The 17666-nt window shown below is 35.3% G+C and overlaps 1 pseudogene; it reads right to left on the bottom strand.

Annotated features, from left to right (window-relative positions):
* The window catches only part of LOC141287668 (NADH-ubiquinone oxidoreductase chain 1-like), a 32047-nt pseudogene extending 20025 nt beyond the window's left edge, over nt 1–12022 (bottom strand).
* Nucleotides 12023–17666: the final 5644 nt, after the last annotated feature.

Genomic DNA, 17666 nt, shown 5'->3' with positions numbered 1-17666 from the left:
ATCACAAAGAACCTTTTGTGAAACAGAAAGGTTCTTCAGATGTTAAAGGTTCTTTATGGAACCATTTAGACAAAAAAAAGGTTCTTCTATGGAAGCACCTTTATTTTTAAGTGTGTATGGTTTGTAAGACTAGGACTATACTTGGTCGAGATACAACTATTTGAAAATCTGGAATCTGAGGGTGCAAAAAATCTAAATACTGAGAAATTCGCCTTTAAAGTTTTTCAAATTAAGTTTTTAGCAATGCATTACTAATCAAAAATTAAGAATCTAATTGAATCGTGAAATTTGTGTAAAAACCCAGCTCTATATATACATTGAACAATCTCTTTTGGGATTTTCTATAGTCTATATTTTAGTCTATATGTGCCCCTGGACCACAAAACCAGTCGTAAGGATTAATTAATTTATTTATTTTTAGATTTATACAACACCTGAAAGCTGAATAAAAAATCTTCCGATTGATGTATGCATTGTTAGGATAGGACAATATTTGGACGAGATACTGGAATCTGCAAAAGAATCCAAATATTGAGAAAATCGCCTTTAAAGTTGTCCAAATGAAGTTTTTAGCAATGCATAATACTAAATTAAGTTTTGATATATTTATGGAAGAAACTTTACAAAATATATTCATGGAACATTATCTTAGCTTAATATCCTAATGATTGTTGGCATAAAAGAACAGTTTTTACCCATACAATGTATTTTTGGCTATTGCTACTATTGTATATTAATATTATTATTATTTTTTTTTTAAGCTGAAAAAATAAAATGTTAAGGTTGGGTAAACATCCATGTTAAAAAAGTCAATGACTATGTTATGCATCAATTATCTAGTAACATGTACAATTTTATCATTTTTAGTATTACAACCTTAAAGCAAAGAAAGGAAAAACTTTCTTAAACCTACTGAAATGTGTTTTAATGAAGGCATAATATCACTAAGGCCATCCTCCTTTTATGCTGCTCTCAAGATAAAATGCTTTCCGATGTCTAAAAATAAATAATGATAATCCAGTAAAAACCGCAGGTCTTTGTCAGGACAATCATTGTGCTTTCTCAGGGCAGACAGAGACTCGTAAAAACAGGGTATTTTGAAAATGAATGGAAGCGTGTTAGCAGGAGTGCATCGTAGGAAAATAATGTGCCGTTTTCTTGATGGACAGCGCGTTTCAACCAGGGTTTATGTACACACTACAGCCAATGAGGCTGAAAAAAGCAGCAGGAGGATGTGATGGATCTGTTATTGTCTTTCAGACCCCCCATCTATCTGTAGTGGTCAGGGATGTGCTCTTAAACCACCGCAATGTTTTTAACTTATCACCCAGTGAGCACTGTGGCTATAACTCAGAAATTGCCCATTCTCTTGGTTATATGCAGATAGTCACTTTAAACCACGACAGAGAAATGTGATCACGTCAGATGATATTTTAAAGGATTATATCATGTCAGATGATATTATAAAGGTCTTACACACATTATAAAGTGTGTAGGATGTATCCTAAGGGTTTTGACTGAATTGGATATAACTTGGCCTATACTCATCTGTCACAGGACAAATCACACACTGGTAAAAAATATCAATTTCTTGATATTAAATGATTGTTATTTTTATGAAATTATATTGATTCTAAAAGAATCAAATAGTCTAGCCTGTTTGCAGTTAATGAACGGAACATTGTAGCGCAATTCCCATCCAACAAATCGCAATAAGCTTTGTGCTTTGTTGCTTTTTATAGTAAAGTCTCAGATTTCAAATTCTGTCCATTTTAGTACAATATTCAAACAATAAATGCCGTTTTAGCGCATTTAAGAGTTGAAGAGAAACGGCACATGACCTGACCATCTCCTCCACTTTAATATCAATTTCAGCATGAAATAAACATTGTAAAAAAAAATGTATAAGCTATCTACGTTAAAACAACAATATTACACATAATTTTTTTAAGTAGTTTTTAAGGCTTGGTTTTTTTTTAATGAAATCTACCTAAATAGCCTACCTAAATTATTTTATCTATGACAGAATTAATTTAATATTATTAGTTAAAATGTGCACATTTATTTTAAGTTAATCCTCAAAAGTTTGTGATTTTGAGTAAGGCCTGTTTGTATTTTACTTTGAGTTATTTTGTACAATTAAAAGACTGTATATTGCCAGCCAGCTCAAGTAGGAAAAAACTTGTTACTGCACTAGCAAAGCTACTGTTTATTGAACAAGGCATCATACCTCATAGTAGTAGTACATGCAGTTATCCATAACCATAAGCTTCTCGTCTGCACAATGGTAATGATAGAAACTTCAACATAACAAAAATGCTTACAAACGTCAAACATAGCTGGACATTAAACATTAATAGATGTTTCCCTTTACTCAAAAACACAAAGTAGCACTTTATTTCAATATTTACACTCTATATCCAGCCATATGCAAAGCATGCTGGGAACTAACAATCACTGCCAAAATAAAAGAGCAAAATTGAGCTAGTTCTCTTAAAATAAGCTATTTTTCAGTTTAATCAGTTTCTCAATTCAAGCCTCAAAACTGCTTAAATTTTCTTAAAAAAAAAAAGGAAGAGTAAAACACATATCTTGGTTTTGTCATTGAAAAGTTCTCAGTATTTTCTATACAACACTGAACCACAATTTGCTAAATAAAATATACACACTATTTTTAATTATCATATACATTTTTTAATGAAAATGACAATAAACATCCAAAGGTATGTTAAAAGAAAGAGTACAACTTACCGAAATCCATATCCTGTCTCACGTAATCACTCAATTAGTGTTTCAACTGCGGAAAGCCAATATAACAAGCTTGTAAACAATGTTACATAGCATCACATTTACCTCAGAAAAATAAAACATATTTGGAGATCATAAATTCGTTAGTCAGCTAGAAAAACTTTAAAGGAAAAACTTTAAAGGAGAGCACCATAAATATATGCACCATATAACATATACATTAAACATTGAAAAACTGCAAAAATTATAATGTATGTTTGAATAAATACATTAAGTTTTTGTGACATCCACTATTTAAATGTCTATATTTCAAAAAACAAATTGGAGTAGAAAATTAATTATGTAATTGCAACTTATTATAAAAACGTCAATAAGCGTAATTTAAGTGTTTGTATACAAATCAGTTCATTGTAACCTGCAATACATCAACACATTTATTTATTTTTTTCTTGTTTCTTTCTTTTCTTTTATTTGGCCAAGATACAACTATTTGAAAATCTGGAATCTGGAAACCTTTAAAGTTGTCCAAATTATGGAACAAGACCTTTACTTAATATCCTAATAATTTTTGGCATAAAAGAAAATTTGATTTTGACCCATACAATGTATTGTACAAATTGATAGAAATATACCCCCGTGCTACTTATGACTAGTTTTGTGGTCAAGGGTCGCATATTCTATGGTCTCCAATGTAACTGGTAATAATACAGGTCCACTTTGTACATCCTTCAAAACCTATTCATATTTATATTCAGTTTTTAAAATATGTATGATAATTTCAGGTATTCTTATTACCTATTTAAATTTGCAATATTTTAAACATTGTTACAAGTGCAATAATTCATTATTTTACTTAAATCTATTGATCAGGACAATTTTGAAATGCCCTACTAAATAATCCCATTCCAACAATTTTCTTTTTCTTTCATAATTAAAAAAATAATATATCTAATTATGAAATGATTAACTTTTCTCTGTAAATTGTAATTTAACTGGGAAACAGGGCTTGCTCCAAACCAAGTAGAATAATCTCCACAGTAAAGCTGTCTTTTTTTATTTTCTTAGAGCGTTGTAAGCTGCTCTTTAAAACTCATGATCGCAGTTTTAATTATATCCTGAAATACTCCAGCTCTCTCATGTTTCACTATTTTCAATTAAACTGTACTTGTAGCAATTTACCCAGCATCTTTTTTAGGACATTGACCACATTTTTTGCGAAGGTGTTCAGAGGCAACGAGGAGATTTAAATCATTCATAATCTGTCTTGAGAAATTAGCTTGCCTTTTCAAATTTCCAAGGATGACATGCTACAGTTCATTACTTGTTTACAGCGACTACAGTATTGCCTCATCTCAATTAAAAATGACTTACTGATGTTCCTTATAAACCACACAGCCATGAAGTCCTGATCATTAAATAGAAACTAATTCTCACTGTACAGTGAACAACCTGAGAGACTAGCATGACAGCTAATTAAAATGTGTAAGACTTTAATAAACAGCAAAACAAATAATGCATTGTCTGCATTAGAAAGGGGAAAAAAAAACTTTTAATTGCACAGAGGAATATCAGTCGGCGGAATCAAACCATACGTCAACTGTCAAGCCTCAACAATGGCGAATCTGCAGGAATAATTCAATCTTGATGGGTAAAGTGCACAGACAGCGCTTCGCTACAAACACCCTAATGGCGTCTACATAGAGCACTGGACCAAGATTCAGACTAATTTAAACTTGAAAAGCGCCGGGAAAATAAAATGATCCGAGTTACATCTTTTAATGAAAAGGGGGGTGGGGGGAGGAATTAATTTTTTTATTCACTTGCACCGAGACACGGGAGCCACGTCTCCGTAGCGTAGACGTTAAGAACAATGGGTGGTCGACTTTCATCAAAAAGACAAGCCTGGTAATGAATCCATACTCCCTTTAATGAGGATACACATAAAAAGGCTTGTCAGAGTTAATGAAAAACTACTCTCTACACGCTCCTGTATGACAGCAATGGAAGATAGCGGCCTTTGAATGGTCATCATCATCCATTTCAACAAGCCTATTTTTACCACTGCTCAGGACACTTGATCTTTTGTTGCTCGTCATTGCATTAGTTAAATGGAATCGTTCACGCGGGGAACACACACGGGTTTCGCTCTTATCTGTCCGCTTTTCAGAAAGGCAGAATAGAAAAGCGTCTTGATTGGAACATATTGAGAAGGGAAGGTGCATTGAGACCCAGTGGAGCATGAGTGCCCCTTGCAGATACCTGCAAATGTCTAATCACAGCGCTCTGATGAACCTTGCCTCTCGCCTGCCCTCCGACGTGTTACGCGACGCACTTCATGGGGGAATTATGCTGTGGAGGTCTAACTCCATGAGCAATGGAGCTTGACTGAGACGGTGTGACTGTAATGGAGCAGGACAATTGACGGGGCTTTTCCTGGCTAAAAGTGTCCGTCAGTCCCAAATTCTGATGGCGGGATGGAGTGGCAACCCGTCCGCGCTCGCTTCCTGGTCGGCGAGCTGTAAGGGAGCTGGGGAGTGAATGTTTGATTAACCCAGTAGGAAGGTGATGGCCGCGGTAGAGAGGGAGACACGCCGCAATTTGTTAGCTAAGTGTTGTCTGCGTGGTTGCTCCTCCCCAGCTGAGGTCTGAAGGGAGAGGGGATGGAGAAAGGGGTGTGGTGGGAGACAGATGCCTAACGACTCCCACGGGGCCCCGTTTCTGGCCCCTTATCTCTTTCGCGGTTTGTGCGGGTTGCCATAGAAACGGCCCCTTGGACATAAAACCATAAGCTTTTTGCATTCGATCAACAGCTATTAGTTGGATTTAGTTGGATTAGCTGGACTTGGCCATTGTGGGTTCCATCTTCAAGGGAAATACAGTGGTGTGAAAAAGTGTTGGCCCCCTTTCTGATTTTTTTGCATGTTTGTCACACTTTAATGTTTCAGATCATCAAACTAATTTAAATATTAATCAAATATAACACAAGTAAACACAACATGCAGTTTTTGAATGAAGTTTTTATAATGAAGGGAAAACTAAATCCAAACCTGCATGGCCCTGTGTGGAAAAAGTGTTTACCCTCTAAACTTAACTGGTTTGGCCACCCTTAGCAGCAATAACTGCAATCAAGCGTTTGCGATAACTTGCAATGAGTCTGTTACAGCACTGTGGAGGAATTTTGGACCACTTATCTTGGCAGAATTGTTGTAATTCAGCCACATTAGAGGGTTTTCGAGCATGAACCACCTTTTTAAGGTCATGCCACAGCATCTCAATAGGATTCAGGTCAGGACTTTGACTAGGCCACTCCAAAATCTTCATTTTGTTTTTCTTCAGCCATTCAGAGGTGGATTTGCTGGTGTGTTTTGGATCATTGTCCTGCTGCAGAACCCAAGTTCGCTTCAGCTTGAGGTCACGAAAAGATGGACAGACATTGTCCTTCAGGATTTTTTGGTAAACAGCAGAATTCATGGTTTCATTTATCACAGCAAGTCTTCCAGATCCAGAAGCAGCAAAACAGCCCCAGACCATCACACTACCACCACCACATTTTACTGTTGGTATGATGTTCTTTTTTTTGAAATGCTGTGTTATTTTTTTCGCCAGATGTAATTGGACACACACCTTCCAAAAAGTTCAACTTTTGTCTCGTCAGTCCACAGAGTATTTTCCCAAAAGTCTTGGGGATCATCAAGATGTTTTCTGGCAAAACTGAGACGAGCCTTTATGTTCTTTTTGGTCAGCAGCGGTTTTCGTCTTTGAACTGTGCCATGCAGTCCATTTTTGCTCAGTCTCTTTCTTATTGTGGAGTCATAACACTAACCTTAACTGAGGCAAGAGAGGCCTGCAGTTCTTTAGATGTTGTTGTGGGGTCTTTTGTGACCTCTTGGATGAGTCGTCGCTGCGCTCTTGGGGTAATTTTGGTTGGCCGGCCACTCCTGGGAAGGTTCACCACTGTTCCATGTTTTCGCCATTTGTGGATAATGGCTCTCACTGTGGTTCGCTGGAGTACCAAAGCTTTAGAAATGGCTTTATAACCTTTTCCAGACAGATAGATTTCAATTACTTTCTTTCTCATTTGTTCCTGAATTTCTTTGGATCTCAACATGACGTGTAGCTTTTGAGGATCTTTTGGTCTACTTCACTTTGTCAGGCAGGTCCTATTTAAGTGATTTGTTGACTGGGAACAGGTGTGGCAGTAATCAGGCCTGGGTGTGGCTAGAGAAACTGTGTGATAAACCACAGTTGTTTTAACGGGGGGTTGTTTTAAACAATTTTTCACACAGGGCCATGTAGGTTTGGATTTTTGTTTCTCCTTCATAAAAAAACACCTTCATTAAAAACGGCATGATGTGTTTACTTGTGTTATCTTTGATGATTAATATTTAAATTTGTTTGATGATCTGAAACATTAATGTGTGACAAACATGCAAAAAAATCATTAAGGGGGCCAACAGTTTTTCACACCACTGGATTACAGAAATCTGTACCTGGAAAGTATACTTAACCATACTTAACACCACTAGCATAACTTAGTATAATTGTGAGTCCCCCAAAGACAGTAATTTGCCAACACCTACTGGCTTCAATGAACACTAATTCATTAAGGATAGAACCAAGTGACTGTGACTTTTATGAGTGAGTCATTGAATCATCCATTCAACCGGTTCATTCAAAAACACTGATCCATTCAGGAATGAAATAAGTGACTGGCATCTAAAAGTGCATACTCTCTGAGTAGGAACTTCTTTTGAACAAGTAAGTAATTTGTGGCTGTTAAAAAGTATGTTATATGTATGACAGCGACAAAATGAAATACTACATCTGTCATGTTGTCTACTAGCATCAGTTGAGTTGCTTCAGTGCTATTCACAAATCTTCTCCCATGGCCTTATGAGAGAGTAAACTGTAGTGATGGGAGAAACTAACCTTTTTGAAGCTTTGAATCAATTGAACCAATTGCTTTGCAAAAACTTTGCATTACATGAAAAGGAGGATCTAGGTGGCGCTTCTAAGGGCAGCCGCATGAATGTTGAACTGCTTGGCAGTCTGGCCTTTTTTAGCTTTTTAAACAATTTTAACTTAAAGTTGTTAGGAAATGCACAGATAGATTATTTAGTTGTATGATTAAACGTCATGAACTTTCTTTTATTCCCCGTGCTCTGAAATTAGTGTATAGATAACTTACAGGTCTATGATTAGGCTACCTTTTCTGTGATTCTGTGTTATTTATATATATGTATATGCCATCTTATTTGCTTGTATTTTAGCTATTTTTTATTATTTATTTTTATTAAGTAATGACTGTTTTTGGAGTATGTGTATGTTTGACACATTTCAGGGTTTTGTGCTGCAATATCCTGTCATGTCAAACTTTAAATAAAACAAACAAACAAAATATTGCTTTGGTCAAAACTGTAAATGCAACAAAAACTAATAAATAAAATGGTCTTACAAACTCAATGCTTTCTTGAAAGTATAATATATTTAATGCAATTGAAGTTATGTAAATAAATAAGCATTATGAATGTTTTGTTTGTTTTATTTCTTGTTAAAAATGTCTACAAATCGATGAAACTGATCCGAGATCAGGTAAAAACCATTGACGTTGGTTCAATGGCTCACCACTGGCGTTCAATCTCAATGAACTTGCACGATTCACGAGTTTACAGTTTTCGAAACCGTTATGACATAATGAAGACTAGTTTACTGAAATCACGTGACTTTGGGAGTTTGATACCCGCTTCGAACCAATGTTTTGAAACAAATGATCCGCAAAAGTATCGAACCTTCATGAAGCAGTGCTTCGAATGCGGCCATCACTAGTAAACTGTCCATTGGATTCACATCTAATAATCTCACCAGAAGTAGTAGGTTATCTGGGTTCTTTTAGCCTACTGTTTTATTAAAGGCTGTATCAGCGATTCTAGGCTGAAACATAAAGTGTCACATTCAGCTGATCTTTCTTCACGATCCGCTCGCTGCCCGCCCCATAAATCAGCTGTAAAAAAAAAAAAAGCGTCTCTCTGGTCAGCCTAGGGTCCGAGATATGCCAAAAAAAGAAAAACAATTGGTGATATCAACCTTTCCACAGAAAAACAAACAGTGTTCCAACCAATCAGCGTCAGGGTGTTGGTGTTGTGGACTTTCGCTCCGCCTCCCTCACATCCCTGCACCAGTAGGAAAGTCCACAACACCAACCCCCTGACGCTGATTGGTTGGAACACTGTTTGTTTTTCTGTGGAAAGGTTGGTAGCACTGATTGTTTTTTTGGCATATCTCGGACCCTAGGCTGACCAGAGAGACGCGTTTTTTTTTTACAGCCGATTTATGGGGCAGGCAGCGAGCGGATCGTGAAGAAAGATCAACTGAATGTGACACTTTATGTTTCAGGCTTGAAATCGCTGATACAACCTTTAATACTGTAAATTCAGACATACTGCTCTTTTAACTGTTGCCTACTATACAAATATGTGATTTCAGATGCAGCCACTTTATCTTTATGAGTAAGTGATTGATTTGTTAAGCAATTTTGTTCAAAAATAGTTGAAAAGAAATTATGGTTTTTGGGGAAAACATTTCAGAATTGTTCTCCATATAGTGGACATGAATGGAACCTAATGGGTTGAATGTCCAAACTGCAGTTTCAATGCAGCTTCAAAGGGCTCTATGCGAACACAGTCAAGGAATAAGGGTCTAATTTAGTGAAATGATCTGTCATTTTCTAATAATAAAATAAATATATATATTTTTTAAACAACAAATCATAGCGAATGTTAAAGAAAGTCAAACAACCTTTACAAAAAAAGGTAAAACAGTGATGTTGAACGATTTTGAAGTCGAAGGAGAAACTGAGACCCTTACCCTACCTTTTTGAACTGAAAAACAACCGTGTGAACTTTCCAACTTGATTACATAAGGCGTGAAGTCGTGGGCGCCCATCACAAAGCTAGTGCAAGACAAGCATTTGTGGTTAAAAAGTATATATATATATATATATATATATATATATATATATATATATATATATATATATACATACACATACATATATACATACATATATATTATATAATGACCAGTCGTTTCACTAGATACGACCCTTATTCCTTGGCTGGAATGTTTTCCTCAAAAACCTTAATTTCTGCGACTTAAGAAAGAAAGACATGAGCATCTTGGATGACATGGGGGTGAGTCAATTATTTGGAAATTTGTATTCTGGAAGGGAACTAACCCTTTAAGGAACAAAACAATCACTACTAACGTGTGTTGCACAGAGACATACAACATTTAATTCTTCTTCGTTTGGAAGTATTTTTGTTGTCAAAACTAAAAAAGACAAAGTAGACAGCTAGTGAATGATTTTTTTTTATACGCCTTAAAGAGTGAATTGTTTTTACTACTGACTATTGAAAACGTAACATTTTAATTTACCTTAAATTAACTTTAGTTTAAAACTAATGAAAGTATTGAAACCACTTGAATAAAGATTTGTTGATTTTACTTAGGATCTGACCTTTCTGTCACTAGTAATTGGCGATATTTTGTCTAAAATTTTAATTAACCAATACTAACAACTTGTTTATTGTTAGGGTTACATAAAACCAATACCACATAACACTTAGTTGTGAAATATCAATGATATACAAAATAGTTGGCAGTTGCAGCGGTGTCGTAATGATCTCAAATGTATCAGCTTTTCTCATTAATATTAATTACCATAAACATGACCTTCACTCCAAACTGATTTTCTATAAGGCGCTAGCAAGTTCAAGCAAAATATATAATGACGTCGTAATAACTGCTACTCCATTGGCCAGCTACATAATATGCATACAATCAAACATGTACATGATCCAACAGGTAGTGTTACCATAGCAGTGATCTACATAATGTTAGATTTTCTGCAGAATGAGGTACGCTTTGCATCGGAGAACTTATAGAAAGTAAAAGCACAGGTTTTCTCTCTTTTTTTCCCCTTAACTGTACAGACAGCTGTTTCTTCATCCTCCCTTCTCATCAAAACAGGAACATCTGGCAAAGCCACCTCCGCACAACAGTTAAACGTAAGGTTACCTTGGAGGCTGACAGCAGCTGAGCGCAGACAAAAAAAGGGAACAAAACAAAACACACATGCACAAACACACAATATTCTTTGTGTTAGAAACACAGTTACTGTAATGTATAGTAGTGAAGCTCATGCATTTCAGCAGACAATACCTGACATACAAGTCTGTTAATTGGAGCCACCTATAAATACGTCACTGAATAGCTGGGAACCTTAATACTCATTACAGAGAGCGTTCACTAACAAGACACTAAGGTCAACGCATGCTAACAAGGGGTATCAGTATATTCAGAATGATACGGTTTGCGGTTTATGTCTTAAAATAGGTTTTCGTGATGTTAATCACAGCCTATAAACAAAGCAGTATTAAGGTGAACAGAAGTTGAGAGATTCTAGCCCCACTGTCACTTTTTCCCGATGAAAAACAATAAAGGCAGGTTAAACATTCCAGACCGAGTTGCTGATGTGATATAAAGCGAGTGGATTATATTAAAAGCAGCTGAATGATTTATTTTGTAGCAGGCAGCGAGAGGCCCGGGCACTAAGGAGTTAATGAGAGACCTCTCACAGCCGTTATGACAGAAAAAGATGTTTACTTGAAATGACGTCAAATGGGCAAATTCATGTAGCATTTGCAATGAACAATTACTTAAATAATTGGTCCCCGCACCAAAAGATTGATTGCATAAAAGCTGTTTTCGTTTGAAAATCCATTAGCGGGCACCATTTTTCCAGCACTCTTTGACATCCTATGATTTTATTAATTTTTATTCCCAAAGATGCATGATTCTCTCGCTCTGGTCCTTTGCCCTTTGCAAAGAGCACAGTGAGCGAGGGAGGGAGAGATGAAGAGAGAGAAAGAGTACCACTTAGATGCCGTCATTGATTACGCCAACTATCAGGACCCTTGAATATAAAAGGTCTCCATTTGGGAATTGAGAAATCTCCATATGCTAGCTTCCGCTTGCTTACGGGCCCTGCTGGTTGATTTACATTAGTATTCATTAATCTATTAACTGTTGAAGACGGCGAGAGCGTGATTGGATCTGAAAGCAAAGGTGTTTGGAGTGGCCCTTGTGGTCGAGCGAGAAAACCGCAGACTGACAGAGGCAGAAAGAAAGAGAGATGGAGGAAAGGCATGTTGCGACGCCACCTCGTACCTCTCTCCTCCTCATCATTCTCGGCTCTCTTCTCATTCTTACTCATCGCCGACACCGTGCATACATTAACATACTAATTAAACCTCAATTAGTAGTTGCGCTGACTGTTCTTTTTTTATCAGTGAGATGTAAAATATGGATTGGACATTAGCAACACCAGAGGCTAATTTATCAAATGCTTTTCAAAGGAATTTTTTTAATTATTCAACAATTTCTGTACAGGGAATTTATGTTAACGATTGGTGTATCATAATGATGTTTAATTAACATGATGATGAAATGCCAAGGTTTTGGAACTTTGACCAGTCATTCTTCAAAGTAGGGCTGTTTAAAGACAGTTTGAAGCTGAACGTGATCACGTGCGCGCATATAAATGCAGAAACGCACCTAATGCGAGGTGCAAAGTAGGACATGCTTGAATTAGCATCTTTGTTGGTCTTTCAACAATATTTCTAGAAACCACTCCAATTAAGGGTAGGTTATAGGTGTGAGATATTCCATCTTTGACCTCTAACAATAAAGATTTTCCCTATGTCTGAAGCTCAAAGGATGATGTATTAAAAAAATTGGCAAGGCTTAGTACAGTTGACTGTTGTAATTAAAATACTCTTGCAAAAATATTGTAATCTGACTCCTGTGTCAAACTGTCGGAAATTACCTCAAAGTTAGCCATAAATAAATCATTTTTGCAAAAAACCCAGGAAGATAAATTGGAAGATAAATGATTCTTTGCGATGCTAGCAAACTGTCTCGGCAAACATTTGCTAAAAAATGTTATTATGCAAACTTTGGTTCACCGATGTATTTTAATTGCTTAGTTTGATAGGTTTGTGAATATTATACACCTGCATAGCAAAAGTTTTAAATATATATATATATATATATATATATATGTTATAATTTAATCAATTCACAAAAATAATAATAATACATTTCTTAATGATAAAACTAAATTAACTTATAAAAATAATTTGTGTATCATTTGTCACATAACTTTCTGATAAAAACAGCGGTTATAATTTCATATTAAAATAATAATAATAATAAACAATAAAAAATATTTATTATTACTACTACTGCTGCAGCTAAAAAATTATTAAACAAAATAAAAATATTACTACTGTAATACATTACTGCAAAATCAATTAATAATTAATAATAACAAATGTACATATGTTCATATTATTTTCTGATTTAAAAAAAAATGTGATTATGGCTTAATATAAAAAAACACTGTACGACCAAACAGTTCTACCAGATGTGATGTTTATATATTAATATTGCTATAATAATAATAATAATAATAAGAAGAAGAAATTTTATTATATAAAATAAAAATTATTATTACTATTAGTAGTAGCAGAAATATTACTATTATAATATATTAGTAAAATAAATAGAGAATAAGAAAAATATAATAATAATAATAATAATAATAATAATTATTATTATTATTATTTTTTTTTTATTATACTTTTTTTTAATTATTTATTTTTTTTGCTGATTAAAAAAAATGTGATTACGATTTAATATTTAAAAAACACTGTAGGACTGAACAATTTGACCAAATGTGATTTTATACATTAATATTGCAATAATAATAATAATAATAATTATTATTATTGTTGTTATTATTATTATTATTATTATTATATAAAATAAAATTATTATTATTACTATTAGTAGTAGTGGAAAATTACTATTTTAATATATTAGTGTAAAATAAAGATAATAAGAAAAATATAATAATAATAATAATAATAATAATAATAATAATAATGACTAATATTATTATTATTATTATTATAAATGTATATATTTGTATATAATTTTTCTGATTTATTTTTTTATGATTTAATATTTAAAAAGCACTGTAGGACTGAACTATTTTACAAAATGTGATGTTTATATATTAATATTGTAATAATAATAATAACCATTATTATTATTATTATTATTATTATATAAAATAAATATATTACTGTAAAATAAAAAGGCAAAAAATATAATAATAATAATAATAATAATAATAATAATAATAATAAACAATTAATAAGTATTTATTATTATTATTATTACTACTTCTATTGCTATTACTACTAAAAAAAATATTAAACTAAATAAATATTACTATTGTAATATATTATAAAAATTAAAATAAATAATACTACTAATAATACTACTAATAATAATAATACATTTATATTTTATTTACATGTCCTGTTATTCCAAGATAAAAAGTTCAGATTCACTGAATGCGAGACAACTAAGTGTTAAAGACAGACAGTTGACATTGCACACAAATATAGATTTTGTTACTCTTACGTGTTTGACTGTAAGACAATAGTTATTGAAGGATGTCTTAGACAAAGGAGCTTCTACGGTTTGACTTTCACAGGAAACTTTTGTCTCTCAGTGCCACTGCATTATCATTTGTCTTCACCCCGTGAAGATGTCACTTCTGAAGCATGAGTGAGAACATGTGTACGCGTATGTGCACATTCATAAACTATCCAGAGGATTGCGTCTGCATGTCCCTCACTCTGATTAACTCTACCTTTTTTTTAGACAGTTATTAAAACCGAAGCTGCCTGCTAGACGTCGCATATTCTCCCAGAACGCAGCTGACTCTTGCGAGTGCTCTCGCCATCTTGCGGCCCCCGTCTGTTGTGCCGAAGAGACGGGGGCCACAGCCATCTGTTCCCTATCCTCCTCCTCTTTTTCCTTCTCTTCAGCCCCCACACCAAAGCTCCTCTCGCTCTCCTCCATCCATCCACCCCTCCTTCCCTCTCTTTAGCTCAAATTGTCTTTGCCTTCTCCTTGTAGGTCATGCAATATTCAAGCTCTCATATCTCAACCATCATGACTAAATGCCTCTTCTCTTTCGGTCCAGTGTCTCAATGTGACCAAGGGTCTGCTTCCGCCCTCCAGAATAAATTGTAACACTGTTAATGGAGGAAAGGCTTGTTCTGTGTTAAACTGTCCATTCACACTAGACATTCCACACAACTACAGTAATATAGTTTACTCAACACTACGATTACGAAGCAAATTTATGACGATATTAAAGATAAAAGGTTATGAGCCATTTCTGCACAAAGACCTTATATCTCAAGTACTAAACATACAGATCAAACTTTTTGGGAGTGACAACTGAATTTTTTTTAGTGAACTAAAGGAAAAGAATTAACAAATCACTGATTCATCAGGACGTCAAACTTGTAAAATGGGCAATCAATGCACTTGGTTACTGATGGGACTGACTGTCAATGGAAATTGACAATTTTAGTTGTTTATAGGAGTAGTTCACTTCCAGAACAAACATTTACAGATAATGTACTCACCCCGTTGTCATCCAAGATGTTCATGTCTTTCTTTCTTCAATCATTAAGAAATTATGTTTTTTGAGGAAAACATTTCAGGATTTCTCTCCATGTAATGGACTTATATGGTGCCCCCAACTTTGAACTTCCAAAATGTACAATTGATATACTTTTTAACCTCAAACACTCATCTTGTCTAGCTCTGCGTTAACTCTTGTGTATTCCGGTTCATGACAGTTAGGGTATGTCGAAAAAGTCCCATCTCATTTTTTCCTCCAACTTCGAAATCGTCCTACATCGCTGTTTTATCTTTTTTTGTAAAGAGCGTTTGACCTTCTTTGCATGTTCACTTTGTAAACACTGGGTCGGTACTTTTGCAGCGATGTAGGGTGATTTTGAAGTTGAAGGAGAAAACGAGATGGGATTTTTTCGACATACCCTAACTGTCTTGAACTGGAATACACAGAGTTCACGCATAGCTAGAGAAGATGAGCATTTGAGGATAAAAAGTATTTAAATTGTACATTTTTTTTTTAGAAAATAACTATTCGTTTCACTAGATAAGCACCTTCTTCTTCGGCTGGGATCTTTTAGAGCCCTTTGAAGCCGCATTTAAACTGCATTTTGGAAGTTCAAACTCAGGGGCACCATAGAAGTCCACTATATGGAGACAAATCCTGAAATGTTTTCCTCAAAAAACATAATTTCTTTATGACTGAAGAAAGAAAGACATGAACATCTTGGATGACAAGGGGGTGAGTACAGTCGTGGCCAAAAGTTTTGAGAATTACATAAATATTGGAAATTGGAAAAGTTGCTGCTTAAGTTTTTATAATAGCAATTTGCATATACTCCAGAATGTTATGAAGAGTGATCAGATGAATTGCATAGTCCTTCTTTGCCATGAAAATTAACTTAATCCCGAAAAAAAAAACTTTCCACTGCATTTCATTGCTGTCATTAAAGGACCTGCTGAGATCATTTCAGTAATCGTCTTGTTAACTCAGGTGAGAATGTTGACGAGCACAAGGCTGGAGATCATCATGTCAGGCTGATTGGGTTAGAATGGCAGACTTGACATGTTAAAAGGAGGGTGATGCTTGAAATCATTGTTCTTCCATTGTTAACCATGGTGACCTGCAAAGAAACGCGTGCAGCCATCATTGCGTTGCATAAAAATGGCTTCACAGGCAAGGATATTGTGGCTACTAAGATTGCACCTAAATCAACAATTTATAGGATCATCAAGAACTTCAAGTAAAGAGGTTCAATTCTTGTTAAGAAGGCTTCAGGGCGTCCAAGAATGTCCAGCAAGCGCATCTGCACGCACAGTGAGGCCAAGACTTTTGGAAGATGGCCTGGTGTCAAGAAGGGCAGCAAAGAAGCCACTTCTCTCCAAAAAAAACATCAGGGACAGATTGATCTTCTGCAAAAAGTATGGCGAATGGACTGCTGAGGACTGGGGCAAAGTCATATTCTCCGATGAAGCCTCTTTCCGATTGTTTGGGGCATCTGGAAAAAGGCTTGTCCGGAGAAGAAAAGGTGAGCGCTACCATCAGTCCTGTAGTGCCTGGAGCCATCAGACATGAAATAACTAGTTATATTCCTTAAATGACTTCTCCCCCATGATTAACACCTATGTGCTATGAGCCAGACCTTTGGTCACTATCTAGCTCATCCCCCCACCATCAAGATAAGACTCCTACAGGAATTCAGGGAAAGATAGACTTTCCTTATTCAGACATGCAGTCCCACATACAGTTATATAGAAATGTACATGTATCAATGTGTTACCTTTTTTTATATTGTTGTTTCTGTTATGTATGTCGGCCTCAAACATTAATCCGCAATAGGTGAATTACTGTGCATGCTAAGACTCTCACATTTAGAATCACTCAGTCAAACGAGAAGATACATAGATCATGTTTGGTGTCTATGAGCAGCATTTATTATTCCCTAAATGTTAATGTTTGTGGCATCTTAATAACTCCTTGCTTTATAGGTATTATTGAACTTTTGAAAGTTTTGTGGCCAAACAACCAATCAGCTTTCACATGCGAAACCCCATTGTGAGAGACAAAGACTTTCAATCTTCCCTCCAAAACTCAGATCAACCGGATTGGACAAGGTCCAACTGTGGGCGTGAACGACCTACAGGTTTATAAACCTTGCCTCATCTCTCTTTTGCTCTTGCCTTCGGGACACAAAGACACGTCACCCGCACCTCCCCCCAGATCCATGGGGGGGGGGGGGTCTCACCTAGCGGAGGAGATGATGAGGCCTGCAATACTGGAAAGGACTTTCTGAACTGAACACAAACGGAACAATGCACAACAACAACAAGCTTGCAAGTATCCGTCCTTTCTA

The sequence above is a fragment of the Garra rufa genome, chromosome 15 (assembly GCF_049309525.1).
Source record: "Garra rufa chromosome 15, GarRuf1.0, whole genome shotgun sequence".
NCBI classification, from domain to species: Eukaryota; Metazoa; Chordata; class Actinopteri; order Cypriniformes; family Cyprinidae; genus Garra; species Garra rufa.
The sequence above is the reverse complement of the archived record's forward strand: the minus strand, read 5'-3'. Positions and strand labels throughout refer to the sequence as shown.